Here is a 7,084-nt window from a genome sequence, read left to right on the forward strand (position 1 = left end):
TATCCCAGGCCATCAGCTGTAAACTATTCCTCAAAAAATTTGTCCTGAAATTATTAAATATTCCGATTTCCATCGAGGAGAATCTATAGTGTAAGGCACTATCTTATTCATCCTAACTAAATGCGCATCATGATCAGAAAGAGCATTTCTTGTTGGGTATATAGTAATTTTCTTGCTTTCAGCTTCATCGGAGAAAACATGACCAACCAGTCCTAATGTCATTATCCATCTGTTTTGGAAAGTTAATTACTAAGATCAAATTGTAGGATCCATATAAGATATCCACATAATTTCTCGTGCCACAATCCTTCAGAAATTCTACATCGAAATCACCACAGACCACTAACTGCTTGTTGCTCTCTAACATATAGTACAGTAACGAATCCATATGCCTCATAAAGAGTTTAAAATTTCCCAGTGGGTTTATATGTAGTTATTCCACACGCACACATTTATATGTGGTGACCTCTACAAAATCTACTTATTTCAGTGTTTTTGAACTTGTGTTCTGACTTAATGTATGTGTGAGGAGACTGTTTCCAAAATGAATTTTTCACTCTGTAGAAGAATGTGCGGTGATATGAAACTTACTGGCGAATTAAAACTGTGTGCCAGCTCCCGGAACTGTACATCTGGAGTACAGAGTATGGAAGTAATATATGGACTAGCAAACAGGACAAGGAGTACTAGAGCCTTTTCAAATTTGCTGCTGCAGAAGAAAAAAAACCTATGAAAAACTTTCACCTGAAGAGTAAATTGGTTTAGTGTGACTTGGAATAAGTCAGTCATGAAAAATGAATTATTAAGGATGTGGGCTGTAATGTGTGTACAGAAATGAGAAGCTGTGGACAGGATCGGAAGACAAAGGAACAGCTTCGGACCATATGAAAGACTGACAACTTAAAAATAAACAAACAAGAAAATCAGAAAGGGAGCTTAGATTCGTTCAGAATTGGTACACTTACCGTCTGAAGTAATATTTACTGAGCAGGAGTTTCTCTCGGAGCGGACTGCAATGTGAGTACAACATGCGGCGCGGTCTCCACCCCGACTGGCAAAGCACACCGGGTGCTGGCGGCAGTCAGATATGCCGACGAGATCTGCACGCTCCACGTGCTGGCTTTTGTGCGTCACTGCAGTTGGCAAATTATCGCAAGTACATCTCTCCACTCCAGCAGAGGTCGGACGGTCGGCGCTGCCACAGTTTATTTGCATATAATCTCGATCCTAATGCACAGTGGCTGGTCAACCACTAACTGGAGTAACCCCATTCCCAGAGTCTAGTTAGTATTGTCAGTCAACCTCAAAGGATCGCTAGTAACACTGACCCAGTGAGTCACATGTTCGCGCTAACTCGTATTTTTCCTGAATCGTGAATAGTCGCCGTGATTCATCTGCTCCAGGATTCAGTGACGCTGCGCAGCAGCCACCTGCAAAAAGTCTTTAATCTGTATTCTACAAATATCTGCGTCGGTATTAAGAATTCATAAATGTTTTTATGACAGTACAATTCAGTAAAGAAATTTGAGTTTTTGACCGATGAAGGTGACGTACAAACAGAGCTGATTTTTTTCAAAAGAATCATCGAAGATTCAGTAATTAGCAAACATAAAGCCACTACAGTGATGATGGTATGTATTTGACGTTCGTAATCATACCAAGTAATCCGTATTCGTTAGCCATAACGTTTTACTCCAATACCATGGTAAAACATAGGAAATTTCAGTAAGTCCACTTTAAAAGAAGTGTTAGTTAACAGTGGTAATACATATATAGTAACAAACATCACTGGGTAGTTTTTTGCATTGGGAATTTGAAAACAGCAGCAGATAACCAACTACAACGCTTTCAAAGGTGAAATACCACCTGCTTTCAGCACTGTCCTCCAGGAAACCAGGTTCCCAGCAATGCGGACCCCTGAACTCTGTGGCTATAGGAACCTTAGCGACTATAACAGGGTGTGTATATGTCCTGAACTCAGTATGCAGTGAACCTGTGCCCCTTCAAACCCCTCTTGAAGCTGTGGCTGTCACAATAAGGATGACACAGGAGATAACTCTGCAATGTATATCTTCCTCTAAATGGTGCAGAACCCCCGAATGTATTAGCTGCACTGATTGATCAACTCTCTAAACCTTCCCTACTTTTGGGAGATTTTAACACCCATAACCCCTTGTGGGGTGGCACCATGCTTATTGGTTGAGGCAGAGATGTCGAAACTTTACTGTCTCAGTTCGACCTCTGCCTCTTAAATACTGGGGCCCCCACACATTTCAGTGTGGATCATGGCACTTTCTTGGCCATTGATTTATCCCTCTGTAGCCCAGGACTTCTCCCATCTGTCGGCTGGAGAGCCCACGATGACTTGTGTGGTAGTGACCACTTACCCATCTTCCTGTCTCTCCCCCAGCTCCATTCCCCGGACGTTTACCAAGATGGGCTTTAAACAAGGCAGACTGGAAAGATTTCACTTCTGACGTCACCACTGAATCTCCCCCACATGGTACCATCGATGTGGTAGTCGAGCGGGTCACTAGAACGATCGTTTCTGCGGCAGAAAACATGATCCCTTGTTCTTTAGGGTGCCCCCGGCCAAAGTCAGTACCTTGGTGGTCGCTAGAAATCACTGCAGCAATTAAAGAGCGTCGGCGAGCTCTACAGCGACATAAGCGGCACCATTCCCTAGAGTACCCAAGAGCTTTTAAACGACTCCGCGCCCGCGTTCACCAGCTTGTAAAAAGACGGAAACAGGAATGTTGAGAGAGGTACGTTTCGGCCATTGGGTGCCACACGTCGTCTTTCCAAATCTGGACGAAGATCAGACGTGTTTGTGGGTACCAGACCCCGATAGGTGTCACTGGCATTAACATCAATGGCGTCTTATCTACCGACGCAAACGCAATTGCCGAGCACTTTACTGAGCACTACGCTCGAGCCTCCGCGTTCGAGAATCATCCCCCAGCATTTCGCACCCGCAAACGGTGGATGGAAAGGAAAGCCCTCTCCTTCATTGAACGTCACAGTGAACCCTATAATGTTTCATTTACAGAGTGGGAGCTCCTCAGCGCCCTTGCACATTACACCGACACGACTCCTGGGCTAGATGGGATCCACAGTCAGATGATCAAACATCTCTCATCCGACTACAAGCGACATCTCCTCGACATCTTCAAACGGATCTAGTGCGATGACGTATTTCCATCGTAATGGCGAGAGAGCACCATCATTCCAGTGCTCAAACCCGGCAAGAACCCGCTTGATGTGGATAGCTCTCGGCCCATCAGCTTCATCAACGTTCTTTGTAAGCTGTTAGAACGTATGGTAAGTTGGCGGTTGTGTTGGGTCCTGGAGTCATGTGGCTCCATGCCAGGGCGGTTTCCGCCAGGGCTGATCTACCACTGGTAATCTTGTGTCCCTCGAGTCTGCCATCCGAACAGCCTTTTCCAGACTCCAGCACCTGGTTGCCATCTTTTTTTATTTACGAAAAGCTTACGACACGAACTGATGACATCATATCGTTGCCACATTATGTGAGTGGGGTCTCTGTGGCCCGCTCCCAATTTTTACCAAAAATTACCTATCGCTCTGTACTTTCAACGTCCAAGTTGGTGCCTCACGGAGTTCCCCCATAGCCAGGAGAATGGGGTCCCGCAGGGCTCTGTATTGAGTGTATCTCTATTTTTAGTGGGCGTTAACGGTGTAGCAGCAGCTGTCAGATTGTCAGTCTCCCCTTATCTGTATGCTGACGACTTCTGGATTTTGTACTGCTCCTCCAGTACTGGTGTTGCTGAGCAGTGCCATCCACAAGGTGCAGTCATGGGCTCTAGCCCACGCCTTCCAATTTTCAGCCACAAAGTCGTGTATCATGCACTTCTATCGGCGTCTTACCGTTCATCTAGAACCAGAACTTTACCTTAATCACGATGCACTCACTGTAGTGGAAACATATCGATTCTTAGGACTGGTTTTCGACGCCCGATTGACGTGGCGTCCTCATCTTCATCAGCTGAAGTGGAAGTACTGGCAGCACACCAATGCCCCCCACTGCTTGAGCAACACCAACTGGGGTGCAGATCGCTCTATTCTGCTTGTTCAATCCCACCTTCACTGTGGGAGTCTGGTTTATGGTTCGGCGGCGCCCTCAGCGTTGCGTTTACTCGAGCCAGTGCGCCACTGTGGCGTTAGACTGGCAATGGGAGCTTTTAGGACGAATCCCGTGACCAGCGTCCTGGTGGAGGCCGGAGTCCCTCCATTGCAGGTTAGGCATGCACAACTGTTCGCCAGTTACGTTGCACACATTCATAGTTCTCCTGGTCATCCGAATCATCTTTTGTGTCCGAAGTGGCGTCCTTGCCTTTACCACCTATATTTGAGGCCCATTAATGTACACCTCCATGATGTACACCTAGGCCGAAGTTTCACCTGTACCTTTCACATGGTCCTAAGGACTCAGTTAGCCCCGCGGCTCTCCACTGTCACTTCCTCTCGATTCTTGACATGTACAAGTGGTTTACACCAACAACTCGATGGCTGATGGTCATGTTGGATTTGCATATGTTCATGGAGGACATATTGAACAGCACTCCTTGCCAGATGGCTGCAGTGTTTTCATTGCAGAGCTGGCGACCATTTCTCGTGGTCTTGAGCTCATCCGCTCATGCCCTGGCGAGTCGTTTCTTCTCTGTATTTACTCCTTGAGCAGTCTAAAAGCCATCGACCAGTGCTATCCCCGCCATCCTTTGATAGCGACCATCCAGGTGTCCACCTACGCCCTGGAACGGTTCAGTCATTCCGTGGTGTTTGTGTGGACCCCATGCCACGTCGGGATCCCAGGAAATGAACTTGTCGACAGGCTGGCCAAACAGGCTACACGGAAACGGCTTCTGGAGATCGGCATCCCCGTAACTGACCTGCGATCATTATTGTGGCACAAGGTTTTTCAGCTTTGGGCGATGGAATTGCATAATCTTAGTACGTACCACAAATTGTGTACCATTAAGGAGACTATGAATGTGTGGAAATCCTCCATGCAGGTCACTCACAGGGACTCTGTGGTTCTCTGCCGGCTCCATATTGGTCATTTGTGGCTAACACATGGCTACCTCCCCTGTTGCAAGGACCCACCTTGGTGTCACTGTGGCTCATATATGACTGTCGTCCACATCTTGCTGGACTGCCCACTTTTAGCCCCTCTGCGGCAGACTTCTAACCTTCCCACCATCCTACCTTCGGTGTTGGGCGACAATGCCTCAACAGCTGATTTAGTTTTATGTCTTATTCGTGGTTTTTTTTTTATCGTACCATCTAAGGGTGGGCATTTAACCTTCTCTCCGAGGCCGTCACCCTCCCTCCAGTTTAACTCTGTCGCACTTTCTTTGCGTTTGTTTGCCTTGGTGGTCGTCTTTTCCCTACATGTGTTCATCTCGCCTTGTCGTTTTGGGGTTGACATTTTATTCCGTTGCAGAGTGGCTGGCTCATCCTCTTTTATTATTGTGATCAGCCAGCCCAAACCATCTGCTCTATGGTTTTAATACCCTCTTCTACTTTCCATTGTCATGTATGTTTTTCCCGTTTTTTGTACATTCCATTCGTTTTCATTTTAGTTGTGGTTCCCTATTCCCTTTCCCCCTTCTACTTTCTTAAACGTACTTTAGGTGTTTTTGTACCTTGATCCTTGCTTGTGTCAGGAAAAAGGGACTGATGACCCTGTAGTTCGGTCCATTGCTACCCCAAACCAACCAACCAACCCATCACAACGCCGTCAGGCGACATCCAACCTCTCTGTAGGCAGTGGTCATAATGTTTTGGCTTATCATTGTATATAATTAAGACGAGGACAGCCAGTGATCTCTTCAGTACTGGTGCATACTGGGCTCAAACTCTTACGGGAATCGTCGAAACGCCGCGAGTAATGAGTATAATGGGCAAGGGGCACTACATTAGTAGTTTGTGGATAAGTTGAGAATTTGGATCTGACGGGAGGGTAATCCGTGCAGTTCTGATGGCCACTGTGTCTGGATAGCTTAGTGGTCAGCGCATTTGCCTAGTAATCAGGAGACCCAGAATGGAATGCCGGTGCATCACAATTTCTCAACTTTCCTCATTGATTTAAATCAATGCCCACTCGCAACCCATTTCTATAATTCCTTTGTGTCTTAATATCGTAATAGTTTTAATGTCAAGTTTGTGTCTTTTGTAAATAAACATGTAAAATAATGTGTTTCATTTGATCCCATTGCGAAAACGTATTAAATAATTTTGACCAGTTGTAGAGTGAAAATACTCTTATGTGCGGTGTAAACGAGGTAGAGACTTCGGCGCAGCACGATTGGATTGCCTTGCAGGGGCCGAGCGACCGCGACCGGGTTACGTCTCCGGCTTGACGTCACTGGGCAAGCTACGTGTGGTCCGCTGGCGCGGCCAATAGCAGACATCGCGCGGTATTGATCTCACCTGGCACAGGGAACGCCGTGATGACGAAGGCGGTTCCTCCAGGGGGTGGCTCTTTCATTGCACTGTCCGTGACAGATATAGCGTAACAGTCAACATCGACTGTTTCCAAATGAATCCTGCTCATGTTAACAAACTGAAGACATCCAAGCCTAACCAAATGTGTTTACTTTTTGCCCACCTGGACGAAGTTGCCTAACTTCATGTATCCCTGTGGTAGCTCCTTGAATGTATGTTCCAAAGATTGGAGTTCTAGTTCAGGAGAAGATAGAAACACACACATACCACCCAGTTTACTGCCTAACAATTTACATCCGATAATGTGGACAAAAAGCGGAGTTCGCGTATTTCAAGCGTTGACCATTTGAAGTGTGAATGAATCAATCGTATGTTCAGCACGTGTCCAGAAGAAACAGGTGCGTGCAAAGAGAAATTAAAACCTCATTCACTATTTTATTTATTCGAATCAGAAACAAATACTTGATAATTAGCATAACAGAGAAATGAAGGAAAGAATTATCAAGCTACACTGCTCTTCACAAAAATCTTGCAGCTTCAACCGCACCCAGTATCACCAGCAGATTATCTTCTATGCAAGATGGACGGTATAATTGACAGTAAAATAAGTGCTTCA

At 46.0% G+C, this 7,084-nt stretch overlaps 1 protein-coding gene across 1 annotated transcript in view; it reads right to left on the bottom strand.

The window, feature by feature from the left end:
* LOC126470115 (MAM and LDL-receptor class A domain-containing protein 1-like) overlaps window positions 1-1,037 on the bottom strand; it is a 336,480-nt gene extending 335,443 nt beyond the window's left edge. The window contains exon 1 of the mRNA XM_050097720.1: window positions 966-1,037. The gene's annotated coding sequence lies outside the window, so the exon portion shown is untranslated. The remainder of the gene's footprint in view (window positions 1-965) is intronic.
* Window positions 1,038-7,084: the final 6,047 nt, after the last annotated feature.

The sequence above is a fragment of the Schistocerca serialis genome, chromosome 3 (genome assembly GCF_023864345.2).
Source record: "Schistocerca serialis cubense isolate TAMUIC-IGC-003099 chromosome 3, iqSchSeri2.2, whole genome shotgun sequence".
Lineage (NCBI taxonomy): Eukaryota > Metazoa > Arthropoda > Insecta > Orthoptera > Acrididae > Schistocerca > Schistocerca serialis.